This window comes from Melanerpes formicivorus, unplaced genomic scaffold (genome assembly GCF_026170545.1).
Source record: "Melanerpes formicivorus ecotype bairdi unplaced genomic scaffold, bMelFor1.0.p_v2 SCAF_60, whole genome shotgun sequence".
NCBI classification, from domain to species: Eukaryota; Metazoa; Chordata; class Aves; order Piciformes; family Picidae; genus Melanerpes; species Melanerpes formicivorus.
Window position 1 is genome coordinate 1160362 of NW_027142412.1, and position 25640 is coordinate 1186001.

The following is a 25640-nucleotide window of genomic DNA, read 5'->3' on the forward strand; positions in this document are numbered from 1 at the left end:
TTCCACTTTCTGTCCAAGAGGATTTCAAATTGCATTGCCCACCCAATGGGACAATGACCTAAAGAAGTTGAAAGTAGCTCAGGGTTGTGTGCTGATGGGGGACTCTCCTCCCCTCTCCTGTGGGAGCTGTTTTGTGCTGCACATGCTGATTAAAAGTTAACTGGGTAAGCGCACAGCAGGGGTATGACGCTGGCTGCAGTTCATGGTGCTCATGTTTGGGTGAGGGTAAATGGGCTCCAATCTGTTCTCCAAGGTCTGCTTACATACTTCCAACAACTGTTTGGAATGCTACAGTGCTTGAAGTGGTGATGTTGCTTATTTTGCTGGTGGTCCTTAGTTTAATGTAGCTTTAAATCTTGTCCTACATTTGTTAGAGTGCATGTGTTGGTGTTTGTGCATTGATAATGGAGTGCTCGTGGAGAGAAAGAATACACCACTCTTGCTCCTCCCTGTTTATGCCCTTAAAATTGAATTACTTGTGGTAGCTACCCAACTCTGAGCTCTCAGAGAGTAATGTGGCAATATAGAGAGTGTTTTACATGTAAATGCCTGTTCATAAGCTCTCCTTAAATCTGAAATTCATACAAATATCTGCCTAATTACTTATTTGGTGCTTGCAGTGAGGCTGGAAACTGTTCCTATCCATGTTAATGTATACTTTCCTCAGGTTTCATCAAATCAAGAGCTCTTACTTACCCTATAATTCATCACATAATTTCCTCTGACACCTGATTTGGGGAAAGCTTGAGCTAGGTTGTTTCCATCTTCCCAACAGGAGGGTTTTCAGGTTGCAATTTCATCTGTATGTGCATGCCTTGCAATGGTTCTTTGTATGTACTTCCCCTTTGCTTTGTTAACGCTCATTATCAGTGTAAAAGGATCCTTGCAAGTAAAAACTTCTAAAGATGAGATAATTCCTACTTAGGTGCATGCTAAATATGGATGTTTGTATCAACAGGCTTTTGCTGTTGCATTTATTTTTCAGAACACATTGCAGGATGGAGTGGCCTCTTAGCAGAACAGGGCTCTGTCCCTTCTGGCTGGTCAGCCCTCTTGCCTGCAAGAGAAATCCCTCTTTGTATGGAGCCAGCCTGGAGTTAGCTGGGCTGTGCCTGGGGAGGGGAAGGGTCACAGTGCCAGTGAAGTTTCCTGCACAAAGAGTGGGGGCAGTTTGGAGCAGGAACACAGAGCAGTTGTTTTCTCCACTTACAGGCTTGTGTCCCAGGTTGTTCTGCAGCCTCATGAAATGCTGCAACGTTCAGGTTATGAGGGATGGCAGGGAAGGAGGTGGTCATGAGACACTTTCAGTTTTATTTGTTGATTTTCCTGGGGGGGAAAAATAATCTTAGTGTCTAAAGTTTTACCGGGGAAAACCATTCTTTTGTGTAAGAGAGAGTTCTTATTGCCTTAACAGAAGCTCTCTATGCATATGTCGGCAAACTGAGCTTGACTGAAAGTGCAGTTTTGGTATTAAAGATAATCAAGAGGTAGACTTCTACAAGTTCAGCACACACTTAGCTGTTTGAATAGATCTACAGAATGGGGAGGGGGAGGGAAATGAAGAAGTAAACCCCAAAGAGAGTGTTTTATGCTTACTATTTGCCAGCTATTTCCTCCTTTGAAGGCCATTGATTAAACCAGACTGATTTGATTGCCTTTGGCTCCGTGCTGTGTAATAAGCATTATGCAATGGCATTGCACCTGCTGGTTCATTACTTCTTTCAAGGGTAGCTCAGTGAGTTTCCCTGCCACTGTCATCTTCTCACTCTCTGACATCACTGTGGTGGGTTTCTTTTAATTTCCCAAAGTGATACATAGTTTAGGAAGCACTGCTCTGGTAAAGCTAGGGTTCCTTAGGTATTTGGGGCAAAAAAAGGAGGAAACCTCCCTTCCTCTTTCCACCCCCTTCTGGCTCTTGGTGTTGCTCTGCTGGTTGCGTTCGAGTACACGAAGTGCAGTTGTGCAGCCTGCACCACTTGAAATCATCGCTGGTGTTGCATGCCAGGAACTGTAATCTGTGTGAACCTCAGCTCCTAATTAATGAGGAGGAAAGTTGAAATAGAAAATTAAAGCAAATTAATTGGGTGTGGACATCCCTCTCCTGAGCTGCTGAAGGATGGTGGCAATCCAAGTGCCCTCTTAGTTATTCGTGATGCTGTGGCGGCTTCTCTTGCAGGTTTATACAGCCCCACTTCCCAGTGTTGAAGCATTGCTTCTAGCATGATTTGTTTGCCTTATTCTGGAGAACTATTTCATGGGGGAGGTGTTTCACTTGTTACTTGCTGTTAGCACTGTGTATATGAAGTATGATTGAAGAAAGCTGGAGCCTAAGTGTCTTTCCTGCATTCACTCCTTTAAAAGACTGTTGAAATTAGGTTGTCTGGGTGGCTCAGATGAGCTTGTTCTGACAGAGCAGGGCAAAGAAGGTGTCTGAGCAGCGTGAAAGCTTTCTTGTTTGTAAACTCATCCTTCTGTTTGTGTTTTCATGCTGGACTTTCCCCTCTGTGTAAGAAATTGGTAGTTTAATTTGTAAGGGCAGGGAAATCTCCCATTTAATATAGGGAGCTTACAGAACTAGTTTGCCCAAGCTGTTAATGAAGTAAGCACTTATGCCCTTGAACAGGTAATAGCTTAATGTTGATGTAATTATTAGGTTTTTGATTTTTTTTTTTTTTTCCCCTCCACCCTGACTATTAGGTCAAAATGGACTCTGGGTTTATTCTGAATGTAATTAAACCAGCAGCTATGTGGAAACGCACAGCTGCATGCCTTCCTGCTTACCTACAAAGGACTTTCAAATAAGGACATCCTCACAGTTCGACATATTAATGTCAGTCTGTCTTTCTGAATGTTACTCTAGTGAGGCATGGTTGGATCATGGGGGATAGAATAGAATTAACCAGGTTGGAAAAGACCTTTTGAGATCGAACCTCTCACCCAGCACCATCTAATCAACTAAACCATGGCACCAAGCACCCCATCCAGCCTCTTCTGAAACACCTCCAGTGATGGTGACTCCACCACCTCCCTGGGCAGCACATTCCAGTGGCCAAATAGCTGGGCAGAGAGGGAGAACATCACTGATTCAGCTGAACCAATCTTTTATCAGGCTGCATTTAAAGTTTTAGAACAACAAATCCCCCCATACACATATTTCCACCCTCTTCTGCTGTCACTCTGTTAATGGTGATGCTGGGTTACCTGAGAGACCAAGGAAGTCCTCAAAAGAAGGGCAAATTAGAACTGCTTTCCAGTGAGGGTGGTGAGACACTGGAACAGGTTGCCCAGTGAATGTCCCCCCCCGCAGGTGTTCAAGGCTGGGTTGGATGAGGCCTTGAGCAACCTGGGCTAGTGGGAGGTGTCCTTGCCCATGGTGGGGAGATGGGAACTAGATGATCATCAAGATCCCTTGCAAGCCACATCATTCTATCAATCTGTGAATTGGTGGCCTTGGTGTACCATGTTTGCAGGCTTTGGTACAAGCAGCTTTATGCTGCAGGTGGTGCTGTCTTTGGGAAGAGAGAGAAAACTCTTTGTACCTCATCTAAAGACATTGTCATTTTAGCAGTGTCCCAGATAAACTCCCATCTAGGAAACCTGACAGTGCTGGCTGCAGTTCCCTGTAGCTTAAAACACACCCATGGGTTTGCTTTGGGTTTGTTTTTCTCACACACTCCTCTCCAGAATGACTGTGATGCAGAAGGTGGCAGCTGCCAGGTTCCAAGCTAACTGCTTTTCAGCACTGGGAGGAATGAATCCTGCGTGCAGTGTGTGTGTTTGCACGTTAAGCAGATTAGGCTGAAAGGTGTGTGACTAGCAGATACCATCATCACTTTATGAGCAGGCTGTCTTTATTAGATTGTAATTAATGAATGTGTGCCAGGTTTTGTGCACAGTGAGTCTGCTGCCCCTGGAGAGAGATACAAAGAGTGTGCTCACTCCTTGCATTAAAACTTCTTTCCCTGTCTTTTCGATAAGTGATCTGCGATTCCATGGCACAGAGTTTGGCACAGAACTGAGCTTTTTCTTTTCCTGGGGTTGCCCTTGAAAGTTGTGAGTGTTCAAGCCAGATTTACAAGGATATAGTCACTGATGATTCATGTTGAGATGATGTTTTTTTCCCCTTCCTTGTAATGGAACATATGGGACTGCGCAGCATATGGTACCGCTGAAAATTGTTAAACGCAGAGCACTGATTTATTACACAGCAGAAAGAGTTTGGAGTCTCAGCCTAAAGCTGAGCAGACAGCTTTGTAAACAGCTCTGGCTGCTGGTTTGGATGGGATGTGCTGCTGTGGTTGTGGTGGTAAATTTTTCAGCCCATTCATTTTCAATGAAAACAAGGTTCCTCCTCCATTTGTGTGTGTGCCTGCTGCACTGGCGTGAACGTAAGGACTCGCTGGATGTTTCAGTAGGGGAGGTGGGAGTCCTGTTGGAGAGGCTGGCTGAGCAGCCTTTAGGGTGTTGCTGCTGCTCACCCAGCATTTCAGCCAGCCAGGGGGATGTTTCTCTTCTTAGGGTGCAGTCACAGTATCACTAAGGTTGGAAGAGACTTCAAAGATCATCGAGTCCAACCTGTCACCACAGACCCCATGACTAAACCATGGCACCAAGTGCTACATCCAATCCCCTCCTGAACACCTCCAGGGATGGGGACTCCACCACCTCCCTGGGCAGCACATTCCAATGATGAATGACTCTCTTGGTGGAAAACTTTCTCCTCACCTCGAGTCTAAACTTCCCCTGGCACAGCTTGAGACTGTGTCCTCTTGTTCTGGTGCTGGTTGCCCGGGAGAAGAGACCAACCCCTTCCTGGCTACAACCTCCCTTCAGGTAGATGTAGAGAGCAATAAGGTCATCCCTGAGCCTCCTCTTCTCCAGGCTAAACAACCCCAGCTCCCTCAGCCTCTCCTCATAGGGCTTGTGCTCAAGGCCTCTCCCCAGCCTTGTTGCCCTTGCCAGTCTTGCTTTATGGGATGGCAACTTAGAAACTGAAATCTTTGCCGTCTTATATTGGAAGCAGAGGTATGAAGAAGCTGTGAATATATCATTTTCTTGCAGTCTTGGTAGCCAAAATATTTTCCTGGTGTATTTGGAAGTTTGTGGTTGGTTGGCATTGGTGCTTTGGGGTTTTGTTTGTTTGTTGTGTTGTGGGCTTTGGTTTTTTTTTGTCTTTACAACTTGTGTGGGGGTTTTCCTGGGTGAGGTGTGTGGAGGAAGGAAATGTACACCTTGATCCTTCCAGCACATGGGGGGGGGGGAGAAGTGTACTAAAGTACAGAGAACATAAATTCCAGCCCTGTGTTTCCTTGTGCTCTCCTGATTTCTTAACTAATCATCCTTTAGATGATTAGAATCTCTTCAGAGCAGGCATGGCTTCTGCTTTGGCTTTGCAGGTCTCACTGCAGTGTGATTGAAGCTCACAGGTGCTGTACTAATAGGGATAATAAATAGTTGGTCCTAAGAGCACATCGATTAAGCTTTATCACAACTGACTCATGCAGTAAGCAGGGGCCTTCATTTAAACCTTAGAATGGTGTTTGGAGTTGTCTTTTCTAATTGGAAACTTGACTGTAATTTGTTTGCAAGCATTTAAAGTGCTGCTTACAACAGACTTTATGCCAGTTTTAGTGCTGCTGCTGTTAGGCCAAAAATACATAATGGCACAGAATCGTAGTACTGCATCCAGCTCCAGAGCCCTCAGCACAGGAAGGACATGGACCTGATGGAGTGGGTCCAGAGCAGCCCATGAAGATGTTCAGGGGGGCTGGAACCCCCCTGCTGTGAGGGCAGGCTGAGGGAGCTGGGGTTGTCCAGCCTGGAGAAGGCTCCGGGTAGACCTAATAGCAGCCTTCTATACCTGAAAGGGGCTACAAGAAGGCTGCAGAGGGACTGTTTGCAGTGATAGGATGAGGGGCAAGTGTTTGAAATCAGAGAAGAGCAGATTTAGATTGGATGTTAGGGAAAAATTCTGCACCATGAGGGTGGTGAAACACTGGAACAGGCAGGAAGTTGAGGCTTCATCCTTGGAGATACTCAAGGTGAGGCTTGACAATACTCTGAGCAGCCTGATCTAGTGGAAGATGTCCCTGCTGACTGCAGGGGAATTGGACTAAATGGCCTTTGGAGGTCTTTTCCAACCACAACCATTCTATGCTTCTATACCTACTATCTGTAAGAAAGCCTATCTATACTCTCCCAACTTTGTGATTGTCTTGCACAAAACTCAGATGAGTCTGACTTCTTCCTTGCTTTACCACTATCTGCCTTTCAGCTCAGGGTTTCTTGTGTGTTGCTGCTGATTTTTTTTTGACAGGTTCAGGCAGAGTTCAAGTATGCTGTATCCTAAAGAAGGGGGGCAAAAAAAAGTGTGACATCATTAGAAACTGATGGTATTTAATAAAAGGAAGTAGTCTCCATCGTTGAGGGAATTAACTAATGACCTCTTGTTGCCATCGCCTTCAGGATCTTAGATCCTCCCTGTGCCTCATTCTTAGTCATAGATTGGAAAAGGAAAACAGGATTTTTTTTTCTTTCTCCCTCCCAGCTCTGGAGCAGTTTCTCAGCTTCAGATGAACTGATCATTGACCTAAACCATCTGAATAAACTGGTCAAGAAAATACCACTTTCCCCCTTGCAGAACGTCCTGCTGCTGTCAAGCCTTCCAGAGCACGTGTCAGAATTGTCAGGGTTGGAGGGCACCTCAAAGATCAGCCAGTTCCAACCTCCCTGCCATGGGCAGGGACCCCTTACACTAGAGCAGGTTGCTCAGAGCCACATCCAGCCTGGCCTTAAATACCTCCAGGGATGAGGCTTCTACCACCTCCCTGGACAACCTGTTCCAGTGTCTCACCATCCTCATGGGGGAGAGCTTTTCCCTAACATCCAATCTGAATCTACCCATTTCTAGTGTAGCTCCATTCCCCCCCAGTCCTATCACTCCCTGACACCCTAAAAAGTCCCTCCCCAGCTTTCCTGTGGGCCCCCTTAAGATACTGGAAGGCTACAATAAGGACTTCTCAGAGCCCTTCTCTTCTCCAGACTGAACAGCCCCAGCTCTCTCTATAGGAGAGGAGTTCCAGCCCTCTGATCAACCTTGTGGCCTCTTCTCTGGACACCTTCCAGCACCTCCAGATCCTTCCTGTAACAGAGGCTCCAGAACTGGACACAGTACTCCAGGTAGGGTCTCACCAGAGCAGAGTAGAGGGGGGGGAGAATCCCCTCCCTCAACCTGCTGTCAATTCACTGCAGTCTCCAGGTTTAACCTTTAGAGAGGATATTAATTTATTCTTTAGCAAGCATTAGCCTCAAAGGAATTCTTATTTTATAACATATATATTATTTTTTTTTAATCTTTCCACTGGTCAGGGTTTCAGTTTTAAACTCTAAGCTTCTTGCAAAAGAGTGTAGGGGGTGGAGGGGGGGGGGTGGGAAAAACATTTCTTATCTGGAAAGTATGCGAGTGGCAGAGCAGATAAGATAATTGAGACCTAAATGTGAGCTGGGATGGAAACAGTCTCTGTTAAGAGTCAGGTCTCATCCGCTCTGCCACAGTCAGGCGGTGCTTTAATGCATACTAATGCCAGGAGTTTTGTCATCCTGGGGAGAGCACAGTGAATGCTGACTCTGCTGCTGCCTCTGCACGGGGAGATGTGAGTCTTGAGGTGAAGCGTTAGAGGCTCGCGCTGTCGTGCCCGGGGGTGTTCCTGTCACTTGTTCTGGGCCCCTCGGTTTAAGAAGGATCTTGAGGCACTTGAAGGTGTCCAGAGAAGGGCAACGAGGCTGGGGAGAGGTCTGGAGCACAGCCCTGTGAGGAGAGGCTGAGGGAGCTGGGGTTGCTTAGCCTGGAGAAGAGGAGGCTCAGGGCAGACCTTATTGCTGTCCACAGCCTCCTTTCAGGTAGTTGTAGCCAGGTGGGGGTTGGTCTCTTCTCCCAGGCAAGCAGCACCAGAACAAGAGGACACAGTCTCAAGCTGTGCCAGGGGAAGTTTAGGCTGGAGGTGAGGAGAAAGCTCTTCACAAAAAGAGTTGTTGGCCATTGGGATGTGCTGCCCAGGGAGGTGGTGGAGTCACTGTCCCTGAAGGTGTTTGGGAGGGGATCGGATGTGGCACTTGAAGCCCTGGCTTAGTTAATCAGGAGGTGCTGGGTGATAGGTTGGACTTGATGATCTCTGAGGTCTCTTCCAGCCTTATTGGTTCTGTGACTTGGGAAGCAGACAGTCCAGACTGGGTGGATTTTGTGGCTCTCCTGCCTGTGACCACGTGAAGAACAGAAAGAAAAGGTTCCAGCTTGTTGTTCCGCTCGGGTAGTTGTGTCTCCAAGTTTCTTGTGAGCGTTTCAGCCTGCTGGCTCTTCTCTGGGGAGGGAGGATCCCCACAGAAGATAACAAGCAGCTTTCCATTTTCAGCTCTTCCCCTAGCCTGAAAGCCTCCTGTTATGGTTGTAAATGGTGTGTTCAGCCCTGCAGGGTGGGTGCTGAACCCACCCCAGGGTGGGTGGGAAGTCACGGTTGCAGGTACCTGAAGCCAGGATAAATGAGTAACTACTGGAATGACATTTCTACTGCACACAGGCTCTTATTTTTACTTTGTTTACTTGCACTCTGGGTTTGTGCAGTTTTCAGCCTTGTATTTTAGGGTTGCCTTACCAGAAAACACGTAATTTCCAATGAAGTTAGACTCCTACTGAAGCAGATGTGAGAGGCCTTTTTTTTTGTGTGTGTGTCTCTTGTCTTTCTTCTCAAATCAATATTTGGCTTAATGTTTTGCTACAGGGAATCTAGTCCAGGAATTAGACCTGCTGCTGATGTTGGATGCTGTAATCCAGAGAAAGGACCTGGTTCTCTGTAGCATCACATGAACATGCCATAACTCAAAATGCACTGAATTTATGCCTCTAAGAGCTGCCCAAGTTGCAAGTAAATGTGTGATGTGCAGCAGGAGCAGTTCCAATCCTTAAGGCTGACTGAATGTTAACTTGGAGAACTGCTGCCAATTTCAGGTGTGCTGGGCACTCTCTTTTTTGGCATTTCAGGTTTCCTGCTTCATGCTACAGTGAGATTTCTGCCAGTCTGTCCATGCCTTAGAGTGAAATAGCAGAAAGTTGCCAAGTAAAGGCTTGTTGTGTACTTTATCTTGCCTGGCTACCTGGGTGCTTTGGAACAACATTGTTTAAGCTCAAAAGAGCCAGAGGTGAGACCCCAGCTGCAATGCTGAGTCCAGCTCTGGAGTGCTCAGCAAAGGAGAGATGTGAACTTGTTGGAGCAGGGCTGGAGGAGGTTACAACAATGATAGGAGGGCTGAAACCCTCTCTGCTGTGAGGCCAGGCTGAGAGAATCACAGAATCACCAAGGCTGGAAGAGACCTCTGGGCTTGTTCAGCCTGGAGGATAGAAGGCTCCAGGGAGACCTTCTGGTGGCCTTTCACTGCTTGAAGAGGCTGATAAGAAAGCTGGGGACAGGCTTTTGAGCAGGGCCTCTTATGACAGGACAAGGGCTAATAGTTTGAAACTAAAAGGGAGAAACCTAGACTAGACAGAAGGAAGACTCTTTTTTGGCACTGGTGGTGTCCCAGGTTGTCCACAGAGGTGGTAGATATCCCATCCCTGGAACCATTTGGGGCTCTGAGCAACCTGCTCTACTTGCAAATGTCCCTGCTGACTGGACTAGATGAGCTTTAAAGGGTCCTTTCCAACCCCAAGCATCCTATGGTTCTCTGAATTAGAGTCATAGTATCATAGAGTGGTTTGGGTTGGAAGGGACCTCCAATGGTCATCTAGTCTGACCCTTTCTGCAGTCATCAGGGACAGTAGATCAGGTTGCCCAGAACCCTGTAGAGCCTCACCTTGAATATGTCCAGGGACATCCTCAACTAGATCAGGTTGCCCAGAGCCCTGTAGGACCTCACCCTGAATATCTCCATGGACATCCTCAACTAGATCAGGTTGCCCAGAGCCCTGTAGAGCCTCACCCTGAATATCTCCATGGACATCCTCAACTAGATCAGGTTGCCCAGAGCCCTGTAGAGCCTCCCCTTGAATATCTCCAGGGATGGGGCCTCAACCAACTCCATGGGCAACCTGTTCCAGTGTTTCCCCCACCAGGTTGTGGTCTGATCTGTTACACAGTTTGTGTTGGATCCAGGCTCTGGAGACATCCAGAGAGGCAGAGGGACAAGAACTCCAAACTACTGGCATGCAAGCTAGTGACTGGGGCCCCAGGCTACACATGCAACTCTGCTGGTGTTTAAGGTCAACTCCTTGCACATATTTGAGGAAGGCTTATATTCAAATGCTATTTATAAGACCAGACTAATTTCTTTCTTCATAATGATGGCCTTTTGGCTAATGACAGGGCTGGAATCTGGAAGATCTGGATTCTGTATGCCACTAGTCAGCTGTGTTTCCTCATGGAAGTCGTTTGCTAACTTTCTGCCTCAGTTTTTATCTGCATTTAAGTGGAGAGTGGGGGGTGGAAAGGAAAAAGATGTTGATTAATACCTGCTTCCCACTGTTAGTAGCCTCATGCTGTGAGATCTTTGGAAAACACTGCAGGAATGTTCAAGGGGCTTATTATGGTCATATGGTTCTCTCCTTTGCAGAGAGAGAACTGGTTAAGCTTAGGTTATTGTTAGACCATTCATTAAGAAGTCTTAATAGCTGAAGCTATGATAGTAGCAGTTCCTGGCTTCACCTTCCCTCACCCTGGGTAGATGCAGAATGCTGCAGAGGGCTGCAGCTCAACTGGAGCATATGCATTAATGTCTGAGTCTGCCTTGAGCACTTCACTTCTGTTTCATGGCTGGTTTTGCATGCAGGTCATGCTGTAGCTGATGACTTACTCTGCCACTAGTGAGCCCTTGGCACCTTCTTGCCAAAAGAAATCCTGGATATTCAGCTGAGGTTTGCCTGTCTGTCTGCCTCATTCTTCTAACCTGCCATGTTTTCACTGTGGAAATTGAATGAAACATTAAAAACAAAATCTCTTGGGCAACAGATGTTTTAGTGCTTAATATGAGAAGGTGTGAACCAAGGATTGGGGGGAATGGAGCAACCAGCACCAGAACAAGAGGACCCAGTCTCAAGCTGTGCCAGGGGAAGTTTTAGGCTTGAGGTGAGGAGAAAGCTCTTCAACTGAGAGAGTTGTTAGTCATTGGGATGTGCTGCCCAGGGAGGTGATGGAGTCCCCAGCCCTGGAAGTGTTCAATAGGGGATTGGACGTGGCACTTGGAGACATGGTTTAGTCATGAGGTCTGTGGTGCCAGGTTGGACTTGATGATCTTTGAGGTCTCTTCCAACCTTGGTGATTCTGTGAAAACTAGCAATGGGTAGATTCAGATTGGATGTTAGGAAGAAGTTCTTCCCCAGGAAGGTGTTGAGACACTGGAACTGGTTGCCCAGGGAGGTGGTAGAAACCTCATCCCTGGAGGTTTTTGCAGCCAGGCTGGATGTGACTGTGAGCAACCTGCTGCAGTGCAAGGTGTCCCTGCCCATGGCAGGGGGGCTGGAACTGGCTGAGCCTTGAGGTCCCTTCCAAGCCTGACAACTCTATGATTCTAAGTATTTAAAGATAAAAAACCTCTTGAGATCTGGTGATCTTCAAGCTCAGAATGTCTTTGGACAGCTTGTTGTCTCTTGACAGCCTGTGCAGCTTTTGTGGGAGTGTTTGTGTAGTGGTTTTTCAAGATGGGTTTGATAGCGTGTTTATAAAATAACCTGCTGGAATTTTATCCCTCTGGCCACTTGTTAATAAGCAACTCTGCAATAAAGGGAGGGAAACCCATTCTAGGAAAGATTGGATATCAGGTGTTTTTTTTCCCCCCAAACCTACATAATCTTGTCAGCCATTAGCAATGGCATCTTAGGGAACTTCAGCAGCTTTCTTCCAATCCAGCAGTGCCACCCTTAGCTGCTTGGAAGTGAAGATACAGCCTTGCCCACAAGGGTCTAAATCCAGACTTTTTCTTTTATTTCTCTTTGGAGTTTCTTCTATTGATAGAATTGCTTCAGTTGGAAAAGACCTCTAAGTTCATCCAGTCCAACCACCAGCCCAGCACCACCATGGCCACTAAACCATGCCTGCGAGTGCCATGGCCACAGGTTTCTTGAACACCTCCAGGGATGTGGCCTCCACCACCTCCCTGGGCAGCCTCTTCCAATCCCTGACTACTCTTGCAGCAAAGAAAGTTTTCCTAATATTCAATCTAAACCTCCCCTGGCACAATTTCAGGCCACTTCCTCTCCTTCTGTCACCTGACACTAGGAAGAAGAGTCCAACCCCAACCTCCTTTCAGGGAGCTGTAGAGAGCAGAGCAATGAGGTCTCCCCTCAGCCTCCTCTTTTCCAGACTAAAGAACTCCAGTTGCACCAACCACTCCTCATCAGCCCTGTTCTCCAGACCCCTCACCAGCTTTGTTGCCCTGCTCTGGCCATGTCTCAGCCACTCAATGTCCTTCTTGGAGTGAGGGGCCCAAAACTGAACCCAGCACTCAAGGTGTGGCCTCCCCAGTGCAGGGGGGAACCATCACTTCCCTGGTCCTGCTGGCCACACTATTGCTGGGCCAGGCCAGGGTTGTATGTGTAAACTGTTTCCTGTGTCTTGACAGGTTTGAAATGTATTGACTGGGAACAGGTTGCCCAGGGAGGTAGTTGAGGCCCCACCTCTTGAGATATTCAAGGTGAGGCTCAACAGAGCTCTGGGCAACCTGATCTAGTGGAGGATGTCCCTGCTCAACTGCAGAGGGGGTTGGACTAGTTGACCTTTGGAGGTCTCTTCCAACCCAAACCATTCTATGACTGGAAGAAAACTCCAGGCTGGGGTTTCTGTTGTGACACAGAGCTTGGGGAGGTAGGGATCTGGCAGCGTGGTAGTTGATTGTGAATTTTAAAACACAAGTCTGTAAATGAGGAGCAGTTTCAAGCTGATACTCCTGCTGGATTAAATGGAGCTGTTACTCCAGCCTCTCTTTTATCCCACTGAGTTGTGTTGGCACAAACCTTTGTGCTACCAGAGTGTGATAGAGGTTTGGAAAAGGAGCCAGCCACCAAATAACCATGTGCAGCAGAGGCAGTGGTCTAGGGTAGGAACAGGCAGGGATGAGGAATTGAGGATGGAGCTGGAAGATAGAGACTTTCCCCCAGGAAAGCAGGGATGGTGCTGCTGAACTGTGAGTTCCTTTAATCTCCTCAGTACAGCAACCCCATGCACCCTTGGGTGTGAGTTGATGAGTAAATGAGGAAGTTTCACTTTCTGTTTCTTCTGCACTTGTGTTGTCTTGGGCTGCAAACTGCAGGGGAAGGCTTGAATCAGAATTAACACACCCTCCTGTCACTGTGTTCTCTTTGAAAGGGCTTTGCTAGGAAGCCCAAGTTCAGTGCTTGATATCATAGAATCACAGAGTGGCTTGGGTTGGAGGGGACTTTAAAGATCATCCACTAGACCAGGTTGCTCAAGGCTTCATCCAGCCTGGCCTTGAACACCTCCAGGGAGGGGACATCCATGACCTCTCTGGGCAACCTGTTCTAGTGTCTCACCACCCTCACTGTGAAGAATTTCTTCCTAATCTCCAGTCTCAATCTCCCCTCTTCCAGCTTCATTCCCTTTGTATTACTTACACCTCACTGTTAGAGGTTCTGTGTCGAGATCAGTGACAGAAACAAGGAAGGGCTGTTCCAGAAGGCTGATAGATTTTCCTGTGCTACTTGTTCAGGGTTTTATAGCCTGTATAGAAAAAGATCCCTGGCTGAAGAAGTGGGAGAGAAGCCCAAGCAGAATGTTTGTCTCGTGGGCACTGATAATATTGACTAGAACATGATGGCATGTAAGCAAACAGGTATTGCCAAACACAAAGTTTTATTTCATGCCTCAGGTATTCAGTGGCTTTTTAAACAGCAGGGCATGGCACCATATGACAAGGATCCAGTGAAGGTGGAAAGTTATCCTAACATTGCTGTTGTGTTTTTAAGGGATCAGCTGCAGTGAGTTCTTGCTCAGTTTCTGTAAGCACTTGCACTCCAAGAGCTTTCTAGAGCAAGAAGTGGGTAGCCTAGAACAATGTCAGCAGCATCTCTTGGTCAGCACTTGGATAACCCCAGCAGATCCTTGGACATATGGAGGACATTTAGACATCAGGAGGAATTTCTTCACAATGAGAGTGGGGAAATACTGGAACAGGTTGCCCAGGGATGTGGTCGAGGCCCCATCCCTGGAGACATTCCAGATCAGACTTGATGTGGTCTTGGGCAGCCTGGTCTAGTTGGAGGTGTCCCTGCTGACTGCATGGAGGTTGGACAAGATGACCTTTGAGGGTCCCTTCCAACCTGATGCCTTCTGTGCCCACCTGGCTTCCAAAGCCACCCAGGGAATTGGTGCTTGGTATTGTAAAGAATAAAGCATCTCAGCAAAAGAGCATTTGGCAGGGCCTCCCCATCCAAAAAGCACTTGCAGCTGTTGGCAGTGAAGTTGTGGGTAAGAGTCTCAAGGGTGCCTAGAGAGGAAGTCAGAGAACTTTCGTATGTGTGATCTGTCTTCTGGGTTGCCTTGAACAAAGACAGCTGAAACTCTGTCATCATTCCTAAGTGAAGAGCTCTTGAGATGTTCAGCTGAGTGCAGACTGCCTGGCTGAGGCTCCCTCTGGATCCTGTGCTTTTGTATTCCTGCAGCTGGGAAGTGGTGTAGGAGCTGGTAAGCTGGTGTGTGAAGAGCTATCGCTGTCATCTTGGGTGCCTGGCAGAGGGAACTTCCTAGGGCTGGCTGCTAAGGTGGCACACCCACAAGTGTTAGCTACTGCTCTGAGTAGAACGGGATGTGGGGTGGAATCTGCCTCCTGCCTGCTGAGGGCTGATTTGAGACAGCTCTTGTGAAGCTCAGAGTGACTCACTGAAGCCATGGCTGTCCTTCCAGCCACCAGTGGTCTGGCCCAGCTGGCTCCAGCAACTCAGAGTTGTGGTGGTTGGGTTGGTTTGTTGTTGTTGGTTTTTTTTTGTTCAAAATCAGGGTATTTGACCCCAGGCTTTTGCATTGTGGTGGTGAACTGGTGGCCAGGGAGCTGTGCTGCTGTGCACCAGGGAAGATTTTGGTTCCTGTTTGGGGATGTGGCACACCCTGCCCAGGCAGCTGGGCCCAACAGGCCGTGTTCCCTCCGGAGCTGGGTTAATACCAGCTGTGTGACCTGCAGCCTTCCCCTGCTCTAAGTGGGTTTTCTATTGCCTTTTTAGTGCCAGGGCACCAGCAGAGCACAACATCTTTTGAATAACTGCTGTGTGATTTGCCCTGTCTTCTTTCAATTGTTTAGTTGAGTAGGTGGTGCTGGGTGATCGGTTGGATGTGATGATCTTGAGGGTCTCTTCCAACCTGGTTTATTCCATTCCCATAAGAGAATCTGTTGGTAACATAGAGGTGGTTTCTGGTCATGAATTTGTGCCTGCAGCCTGTTAGAGAGGGCAGGGCAGAGCTGAGCATGGAAGCTGCCAAAGATTTTGGAGGGTCTTTCCTGCTTCTGTCTATTTCTCTGCTGTCCACGACTCCCTTTTGAGTGAGCCATCTGAGCAGCTGAGTTTTGCTCTCACATTCCCCAAGGTGTCCTTTGGCTCTTCTCCTTCACCCACTGTCCTCCTCTGCTCTTTGTACAAAGAGGGAAAATCAAATTCATTCATTATGGAATGCAGCTGGAGGTGGGGAGATTCAGGCTGGAGGTGAGGAGGAAGTTCTTCACCATGAGAGTGGTGAAGCCCTGGAATGGGTTGTCCAGGGAGGTGGTTGAGGCCCCATCCCTGGAGGTGTTTAAGCCCAGGCTGGATGAGGCTCTGGGCAGCCTGATCTAGTGTGGGGTGTCCCTGCCCATGGCAGGGGGGTTGGAACTAGCTGATCCTTGTGGTCCCTTCCAACCCTGACTGATACTATGATGCTATGACTGATAGAATGGTTTGGCTTGAAGATCATCTAGTTCCAAGCCCTCTGCCATTGAGCCACACACTTCACAATGTGATGCTCTCCTTAAAAGGTTGCATGCTGTGGGGGGAGGTGATCTCTGTATTGGCACAGCAGCCTGACAAATGAACGTGCTGCTGCTCTGCAGGGAGGTTTAAACAACTTTCCTTTTAATGAGACAGCTGGGTGGAGGGAGCAAACCCCAGCAATCAAAAGAGGTTTTCCTACTTTATGACCAGTCCCAACGTTTTGGAATTGAAATGAAAATGGAGGTTGAGTAAATAGAGATTTTTTTTGTTGTTGTTGTTATTGTTTTAACCACTTGCACTGAGATCTTCTTTTATTTAATCACTGGGGCATGACTTCACGTTCTGGGCAGGACTCTGTGGCTTGCTAGCTTCAAGTTGAGCTTCTGATGTTGAAATGAAGAAGGAAGTGAGTGAGTGTGTGTGTGTGTGCTTGGGGAGGGGAAGAGCTTCTGCCTGGCCACAGAAGGTGGGAATTGCAGCTGGCTGGTTATTTTTAGCTTCCATCTCATTGTGATTGTGAATATTGTTCATTTTTTTTTTCCCCCTTTGAATTTTACTCCTTAAGCCAAATGGTAAATCAAACTGTCAGGTTTTGTTTTGAAGGCTCTTGTTCATGCCAGAATGGAGTGTATCCAGAGGAGGTCAGTGAAGCTGGGGAAGGGTCTGGAGGACAAGTCTTGTGAGGGAGCTGGAGTTGTTCAGCCTGGAGAAAAAAAGGTTGAGGAGAGACCTCATTGCTCTTTGAAACTCCCTAGCCAGGTGGGGGTTGATCTCCTCTCCCAAGGAACAAATGACAGACAAGAGGAAATGGCCTCAAGTTGCACCATGGGAGCTTTAGGTTATTGGATATTGGGAGAAACTTCTTCCCTGAAAGGGTTCTCAGACACTGGAACAGGCTGCCCAGGGAGGTGGTTGACTTGCAGTCTCTGGAGGTGTTTCAGAGAGGCAGAGATGTGGTACTGAGGGCCATGGTTTAGCACCAGAGTTAGAGGATGGTTGGACTTGATGATCTTAAAGGTCTTTTCCAACCAAAATGATTCTGTAATTGCTGCCTTTGTTCCCTCAGTTTTGTTCATTAAATCTTTTAAGGCTTTTCAGACCTCCAAAGCTCAAGATCAGCATGACTCACTTCTCATGGATTCTCTCTGCCATGGGTGGGTCTCTGTGCAGTTGTGCACCCATAGCTGAGATAAAGGCATGGCAGGGATTGCAAGGAAAGGTGAGACCTCACAGGCCCCCAGCCTCTGCAGCTGGGGAAGCACAGGGAAAAAGGAAAGCTGGCAGATCTGATTTTGCTCCATCCTCACAAAATCCTCACAGTGTGGTCCTGAGGACCTTTTCCTGGGTAGGAGGGAGAGACAAAAGATACCATCAGTTTCCATCAGTGTGTTTCCCAGTTGCTTGCTGTAGTAGTGATTCATTTTTCTCTGCTTGTTCATGCTGGCCTGAAGAGAGACATATAGAAGGTTTCTATTTTAAGCTCTTCAGCAGAAGGGATGAATGAACTCACCCTTCCCATGCCGACTCTTTTTTGCCACAGTGCTTGAGCTTTCTTTCCTGGGATCAGTCTGTTTGGCTGCACTGGCCTGAAATATCCCCTCTCTGCAAGCTCTTGGTGTGCTATCAGGACACTGATGGAAGAAAATGTTCCAACCATTTTGCTTCAGGGTTGCTGCTCTTAAAACGCACTGTTAAAAATAACAAGTTTCCTGAGCGCACGCAGCGACATCTGCCTGGCTCCCTGCCTCTTCACCCCCATGTTAGAGGCCATTAAAGGCTACCAAAGCTCAGCAATGCCCAAGTCAAGTGCATGGCCATGTGCATTTGCTGCAGCAGGAAGAGTGCTCATTCCAGGCTTTCTTTAGGAAGATTAAGGAGGTCTTTCATAGGTGGAAGACTTCTGCCTGCCATGGGAAGTACCACGCAGCCAGCAGCAGTGCAGGGATGCTTTTTCTGTATCACAGTATAACTAAGGTTGGAAAGGACCTCGAGGATCATCGAGTCCAACCTATCCACACAGACCCCATGACTAGACCATGGCACCAAGTGCCACATCCCGTCTCCTCTTGAACACCTCCAGGGATAGGGACTCCACCACCTCCCTGGGCAGCACATTCCAATGATGAACGACTCGCTCAGTGAAGAACTTTCTCCTCACCTCCAGTCTAAACCTCCCCTGGCACAGCTTGAGACTGTGTCCTCTTGTTCTGGTGCTGGTTGCCTGGGAGAAGAGACCAACCCCTTCCTGACTACAACCACCTTTCAGGTAGTTGTAGAGAGCAATGAGGTCACCCCTGAGCCTCCTCTTTTCCAGGCTAAACAACCCCAGCTCCCTCAGCCTCTCCTCACAGGGCTGTGTTCAAGGCCTCTCCCCAGCCTTGTTGCCCTTCTCTGGACACGCTCAAGTGTTTCGATGCCCTTCTTAAACTGAGGGGCCCAGAACTGGACACAGTACTCAAGGTGTGGCCTAACCAAAGCAGAGTACAGGGGCACTATGACCTCCCTGCTCCTGCTGGCCACACTATTCCTAATGCAGGCCAGGATGCCATTGGCCCTCCTGGCCACCTGGGCACACTGCTGGCTCATATTCAGGTGGCTGTCGATCAGCACACCCAGGTCCCTCTCTGTTTGGCAGCTCTCAGCCACTCCGACCCCAGCCTGTAGCTCTGCATGGGGTTGCCGTAGCCAAAGTGCAGCACTCGGCACTTGGACTTGTTGAATGCCATCCCATTGGACTCCTCCCATCTGTCCAGTCGGTCGAGGTCCCTCTGGAGAGCCTTTCTACCCTCTAACTGACCAACATCTGCTCCTAACTTGGTGTCATCTGCAAACTTGCTGATGACTGACTCGACCCCCTCATCCAGATCATCAATGAAGATGTTAAAGAGGATGGGGCCCAGCACTGATCCCTGGGGGTAGGATTCTTCAGCCTCTGATAATGAAACAGAGCCCAGGGATCCTGTGTTGCCTCCTGGTCTCCAGCTGCACGGGCTGTGATGCTTCCCTCTGTGAGGAGTAGCTGGGAAACCATCAGCTCGTGTCGGAAAGGCTGGCAAACGACGTTTGGAGCTGTACGTGCCCTCCATACCTGCTGAGCTATCACAGCAGCTCTCCAAGCAGCAATGGTCAGAGGAGATTAAAGTCTCTCTGTGTGCAGGGGGAGGCACCCTGCTATAATTTGGGGGGTGAGAGAGCAGAGGTAACTGTGGCTCATGGTAACCTTTACTAAGCAGTGTGGTGCTACAGTATTGGGGTACCAGGGAGCATAGTTTCTGTCCCCATTTACTCTCAATGTGACTGCTTGAAGCAGACTCCTGCTGACTCAGTTTGGCTGTGGAAGTTTGAAGACTTCTAATCTAGAGCAAGGCTTCCTCTGTCAGCAGAACAGGTGTATCCTAGGTACCAGTTTTTCCTCTATTACCAAACCATCTCTTTTCATGTTGATCTTGAAAGATCTGCTGCTCTCACTGTCCTTTGCTATCCTCAAAGAGCAGTTCCTTCCCTGAGCTGATGTTAGGCTCTGTCTACCTCTCTGAACATTTGTGGTGGCCCTTCCACATCTTCTGCACTGAGATACCCAGTGTCTTATTAAATGAGAAAGATCTGATGTGGAATGCTTTCAATTACTGGTTGCATAAACCAACTCTGGAAGGGAGCAGAGGGCTGAGAGGCATTTCCAGGCCCACAGAGGCAGAAGTGTGTGTAACAGTAGCTAAATTCCTTGAAGCTTTTCCAGAATCTTTATATAGCAAGCTGGGCACATTCCACTGCTTTCAGAAGCAGCTTTAAAATTTTAGCCTCCCTCCTAACTTGTTTGCCAGGTGATGCATTTACTGCATGGCATCAAGAAACCTCTGGTGGCTCAGATGGAAACCTTTTGAGTCCATGCTGCTGGAGTGTGGACCTTGGAGCAGGTAGCTAAGAAGCTCAGCTGTCTGGGATGAGACTGACTTGAACCTGACCCCTTAGAACTTCCAAGGGCAAATGCATACCAGAAAGAGCCCAGAAGTGGCTGTGGGGATGTGTTTGAGCAGCTCCTGAGGATTAGCACATTGGTTGGCCTGTAATTAATTTAAATTGTGAAGTATTTTGATTGACTTCAAAATGTGCTTCAGATTAATTCAGTGCACTTCTCTTTCTGTGCTGGTCTTGTTCCTCACCCTTGCCTCTCCCTGTTTTGCAAGCTAGCACAGCCTGGGGAAGGACACCTTTAAAATCTGCCAGGTTTGTGTAGCATCTGTCTTGGGTTACCCTTTGAGCCTTAGCAGAGCCTTCTGTGTTTATTTTTGGCTGTTAATTTATCTCTCTCTCCCTCTCTCTCAGTAAGGCCAGTCTCTTCTGGTGGTGGGATGGGAAGATGGGGATGTGCTTGGAGCCTGTGTTTGGAGCATTGCACACCTGAATTCTTTCTCCTTTAGGCTTTGTGTCGAATGTGTGATTCAGAGGGCTGTAAACTGCAAGTGATGACAGAAATGAGAGGACAGGTGAAATGTCTTCAGTGCTCAGACACGAAATGGCCTTGCTGCTCGCACTTCCCATAGTGCTCCTGGCCTATTGGCCCATCTTTGGTGACAGAACCCTTTTAATAGTTCTGCTCTTGCATGGTGCTGTGCCCATGTGCCCAACAGGGCCAATGCATCAAGCAGAGTGTGTCCAGCAGGTCTAGGGAGGTTCTCATTCCCCTCCACTCTGCCCTGATGGGACCACCCCTGGAATACTGTGTCCTGTTTTGGGCTCCCCAGTTCAAGGGAGACAGGGATCTGCTAGAGAGAGTCCAACAGAAGCTATGAGGATGACTGGAGGACTTGAAGAGCTGTCCTGTGAAGAAGGACTGAGGAAACTGGGGCTGTTTAGTCTGGAGGGCTGAGAGGGAATCTTACTGATGTCTGTAAATACCTGAGGGGTGGGTGTCAAGATGAAGGTGCCAGGCTCCTTTTGGTGGTGCCCAGTGATAGGACAAGGAACAACAGAGATAAGCAGGAACTCAGGAAGTTCCACCTCAACAAGAGGAGAAACTTCTTTGGGGTGAGGGTGCTGGAGCCCTGATGCAGGCTGCCTAGAGAGGTTGTGGAGTCTCCTTCTCTGGAGGCTTTCAAAACCCTCCTGGATGTGTTCCTGTGTGACCTGGCCTAGGTGATCCTGCTTTGGGGAGGGTGCTTGAACCTGATGATATCCAGAGGTCCCTGGCTGTAGATAGGACCAGTGACATAGAATCACAGAATTGTTAGGGTTGGAGAGCACCTCAAGGATCATCCAGTTTCAACCCCCCTGCCATGGGCAGGGACCCCTCACACTGCAGCAGGTTACTCACAGCCACATCCAGCCTGGTCTTCAAAACCTCCAGGGCTGAGGCTTGCACCACCTCCCTGGGCAACCTGTGCCAGGCTCTCACCACCCTCATGGTGAAGAACTTCTTCCTAACATCCAATCTGAATCTACCCATTTCAAATCAACATATAGCAGCACAGGTGAAAATGTTTGGCTGCTCCCTTCATCCAGCCTGGGTATCTGTAGAGCTGCAGTGAAGGTTCCTGATGCCTTTTAGTGCAGTTTAGAATTGTGAGTGTGCAGCAGTGTGGTGAGAGCAGCTTAATGCTGAGCTCTTTCTGCATCCTGTACAGGCACCTCAGGGATGCTGTGTTCTGTAAGCACTGTCAGCTGAAAAGTAAACTGGGGCAACCAGGTCACTGCATGGATGCTGCAGATGTGCTTCAGCTGGAACTTCTGGTGGTGACTGACATCGTGTGCCCAGCAGTCCTCACTCCTTGGAGATCCTGCTGAATCCTCAACCTCAGCTCTGGAGTGCTGTGCTTCTCTCCATCAGGCAGTTAGGCTGCTTAGAAACCACTGTTTTATTCTTTATAGAGAGGGAAGTGGAGCAGAGTGGTGCAAGCACACCTTATACAATACACATAACTCTGCTTGCATTAGGCACACTTCTTGTTACTAATAGAAACTCTTACTCATAGAGGTGACAGTTTGCTGGAAAGGTGAACCATGACAAATATCTGATGGCTGTTTTCCTGAGCAGCTTTCCTGGAACAGCACCTCTGAGCTTTTTCTCCAGACTCCAAGAGATGTGTTTGACAAGTCTGTTTGTGTGGTGCTTCGTGTTTCAGTGGTGTTTCCCATCAGGGCAGGCTTGTGCTGTGGTATGTGTAGGTCTTCCCATCTACTGCACTTCTCTGTTGCTTCAGGGCATCTGGATTTGTGTTTTCTGGAAAGCAGGAGGGATCTGGGATTTGATTTAATTTGCATATGTAGCAGATTTGGTTCTAACAGTCAGATATTCTATCTTTGTCTCATCTATGGAGCACTGTCTGCAGCTAGGAACAAGTTATTGGATATATTAATCTGATTGTGTTGACATCCTTTGATTTTCCTTTGAGATTGCATGAGTGCTGCTTTGCAGTTAAGGATCCTGTGATGTCTGAAAGGAGAAGAAATACTGAGAACTGCTGCTCCCCTTCTGAACTAAACCCAGCTATAGACTGCTGCTGTGCAGGTCTGTGCCTGACTTTGTTGCTACTAACTGGAGTGATCTGCTCCTTCAGCAGAGACCCTTCCTTTATTGTAAACATCTGCAGAGAATTCCAGCCTGCTTCACCTCAGGTGATATCTGAAAACCCTCTGATCAGGAACCTTTGAATGGAAACTCAACAGCTGGAAGACTGTTGCACCAGATGCAGGCTGTGGCTGATGCTGGCAAGGTGGTTGTGTGAGTGCTGGGGAAAACTCTCTTGTTCTGCTCAGCTTTATCACCTGGTACAAAGCCTTGCTTCAGAAGAAGCCACTTTTAGAATGGAGTTGCCTCTTTGAACTCGCTCTTAGGCTGCTTGCAATGCTGCTGTGGTGATTAAGCACTTGGCAGCAGCCAAGTACTAAGTATTAGTAGTTATCTTTGTCCTCACTGACATACTGCTGCTAATTTATTCCAAGAGCATTAAAGACTGTTCCAGTGCAGTCCCAGGTTGAGCTGAGCTGTGTAGGAAAACAGATTTAAGTCCATGCTTGGAGGAATTAGTTATTGCAGGTGTATGGGCTGTGCTCTATGGAGACAGGCTGTCAGAGTTGGATGTGCAACCTGGAGAATGCTCCAAGGGAGACCTTAGAGAGGCCTCCCAGTAGCTGAAGGGGGGCTACAAGAAAGCTGAGGAGGCCCTTTTTACAAGGGCTTGTAGTGGCAGGATGAGAGGGAATGGATTGAAGATTGAGGAGGGCAGATTTAGAGTGGAGATCAGTGAGAAATTCTCAGCAGAGCAAGTGGTGAGACACTGGAACAGGTTGTCCAGGGAGGTTCTGGATGCTTTCTCCCTGGAGATGTTCAAGGCCAGGTTGGTGTTCAAGGCTAGTGGAAGGTGTCCTTGAGCATGGCATGGAGTTGGAACTAGATGATCTTCATGGATTCATGGAATGGTTAGGGTTGGAAGGGACCTTGGAGTCCCATGTTCCAGGAAGGGCTTTGTGTTAATGACTGATCTGTGGTTGTACAGGGACCCTGGGCATGAATTCTCAGTAGGACCAAACTCCCTCTTATGGACTGCTACAAGGATAGCAAACAGATCTTGTGTTCAAGTACTAGGGCTTGTAATTGTCTCTGCAGTCACTTTGATGATGAAAAGCAGTGAACTGCATTCTGTGTCAGTGGTCTTGTGTAAGCAGTTCTCCTTCCAAGGAATCCAGCCTGATGCAATAGGGTGTGCTGGCTGCTGGTGGATTTAAGGTCACTCTGCTGCTAGATGAGGCTGTAACCTTCAGGTATTCAAAAGTGAGGTGGAATTTCTCTTTTGTCCTGCTGGATTTTTATCAAGAGTCCTGGTAATTCAAGAAGGCCATCTTGTACTCTCTGAAGGTGAGACTCCTACTCCTCAGTAATTCTAGGAGCCTGAGGACTTATCTGGAAGTGTTATTAGTTTGCTGCCTGCACACAAATGTTTGAGCTCTTGTTAGCAGGTTGAAAGTCAAACCCCAAAAACCTATCCTAGCTTGAAGTGCACAGGCAGTGCTCTGAGAGTGTGAATCTTCACAGGAATCCTCTGTCCTCCCAGTTTCCTTGGGGCTGTGTTGACTGTGGAGTGAAAAATGACAAAATTGGTCACAATAATAAAAGAACAACTTCATAATGGTTTGGCTTGGGTCTTGAATTTGTGCCTAGCAGAAGACTTGTCTCCTGAGTACCTCCCAAAGTGAAAGCTGGTGCTGTGCTGTCAGGGAAGCTGCCTGCCTTTGTCAGGTCAGTTGGTAATGTGACCTGACACTTCCAATCCGTATTGTTCCGACTGACCAGCCTCAAACCTCCAGCTGGGGTAAATTTAGACTTTACACATCACAATCCCTCTCTTGCAGAAGGTAGTGGCAGACTGTTTGGAAGGAAAGAGAGGTGAGCATAGCCAGGATGCTTCTGAGTCCAGGACAGATTGGGACAGTTTACTCCTGAGGCCAGCCTAGAGGCTGCTGCTGTGGGTGTCTCCTCTGAGAGGTTTTCCTGGGACTGTTGAGCATTTGAGAGGAGGAGCAGAATGAACCAGCTCTGCAGTGTGAAGGATCCAGCTGTCAGCAGAGGCACTGTGAAGCCTCTGTGGGATGGGGGACACCTGGGGACAGGGAGAAGGAGAATGCCTGTGGAAAATAAGCCATTTCTAGGGTAGTAGCTTGGAGTGGAGAGAATTCAGAAGGTGAGGAGGAGTTGGATCCTTTGTAGTTTTAGATAAGAGTGAGGCTGGGGACAGGCAGCTGAGGTTACTTACAGTTTGGGGAGGGCCAGTTGTGGTAAGAGCTGAGACAGTTAATGATGCAGCACTTGAAAACCTAGGCAAGTGCTGTGGGGTGGTGAAGTTCTGTTATGGATTTATTTCCCTCCTTCAAAGTGTCCTCAAATTCATTCAGTTGATTTAATCAGTTGGTGTTTTCCTTTTCACCCAGTCTCTTCTGTCCTTCACTGCATCAACACCACTTGTGTTGAATTCAGATTAAAGTGGGGACGTGTTTTCCCCAAATCATTTGTCTAATTGTCATCTCTTCTGTGGAATCTGCAGTCATTATGGCAAATATTGACTTAGAAGTGGTTTCCTCTCCTCTGTGTGTGTGTGTGGGTGCAAACACAGGCAGAGCACTGCTTCCATTGCTGCCTGCCTGAGTGCTTCCTAGAAAATAGTGGGGAATTTCCTTCCGTGACTCATCTTAGAAGCAGCAGATGCTGCATGCTCTCAAAACTGTTTATGGGAGTTTCTGAAGTATCAGTAAATACATCTTTGGGGTGACCTCAAGGATTACACACTGCTACTGTGCCTCTCTCTTGAATGAGGGCACTGAAGTGAAACGTTTAGGAAGGGAGCTTTCTTCCATCCCCCTGCTCTAGCACTGCTGCAGAACTGTGTTTCCACTTGGAAATGCTCTTGTCATCCTGCTCTCACCAGGGAATGGCCCTAGGGTTGATACCTAATGGGTCTTTCCCCCATCCTTCTTTATCTTTGTTTATTTATATATATATATTTAACTTTAACCCCAGGGGTTGAAGTGACTCTTGAGCCATAAGCATATGCCACTCACAAGCAATTCACGCACAAGTCCCTTGTGAGAAGTAGATTATGTCAGTGGCAGTGGGGCTGTGCTGCTCTGGAGTTGCTGGGTAGCTGCAAATCTCAGCTACAGGAGAAGTGAGACTGCAAGGGCTGGCCAGCTGGCA

At 47.9% G+C, this 25640-nt stretch overlaps 1 protein-coding gene across 6 annotated transcripts in view; it reads left to right on the plus strand.

Annotated features, from left to right (window-relative positions):
- The window catches only part of TAOK3 (TAO kinase 3), a 120811-nt gene that overhangs the window by 1476 nt on the left and 93695 nt on the right, over positions 1–25640 (plus strand). The window contains exon 1 of one of the 6 annotated variants that reach the window (XM_068161766.1): positions 7521–7652. The exons of the other annotated variants lie outside the window; for them this stretch is intronic. The gene's annotated coding sequence lies outside the window, so the exon portion shown is untranslated. Of the gene's footprint in view, positions 1–7520; positions 7653–25640 lie in introns of those variants that run through there. 6 annotated transcript variants of the gene reach the window in all.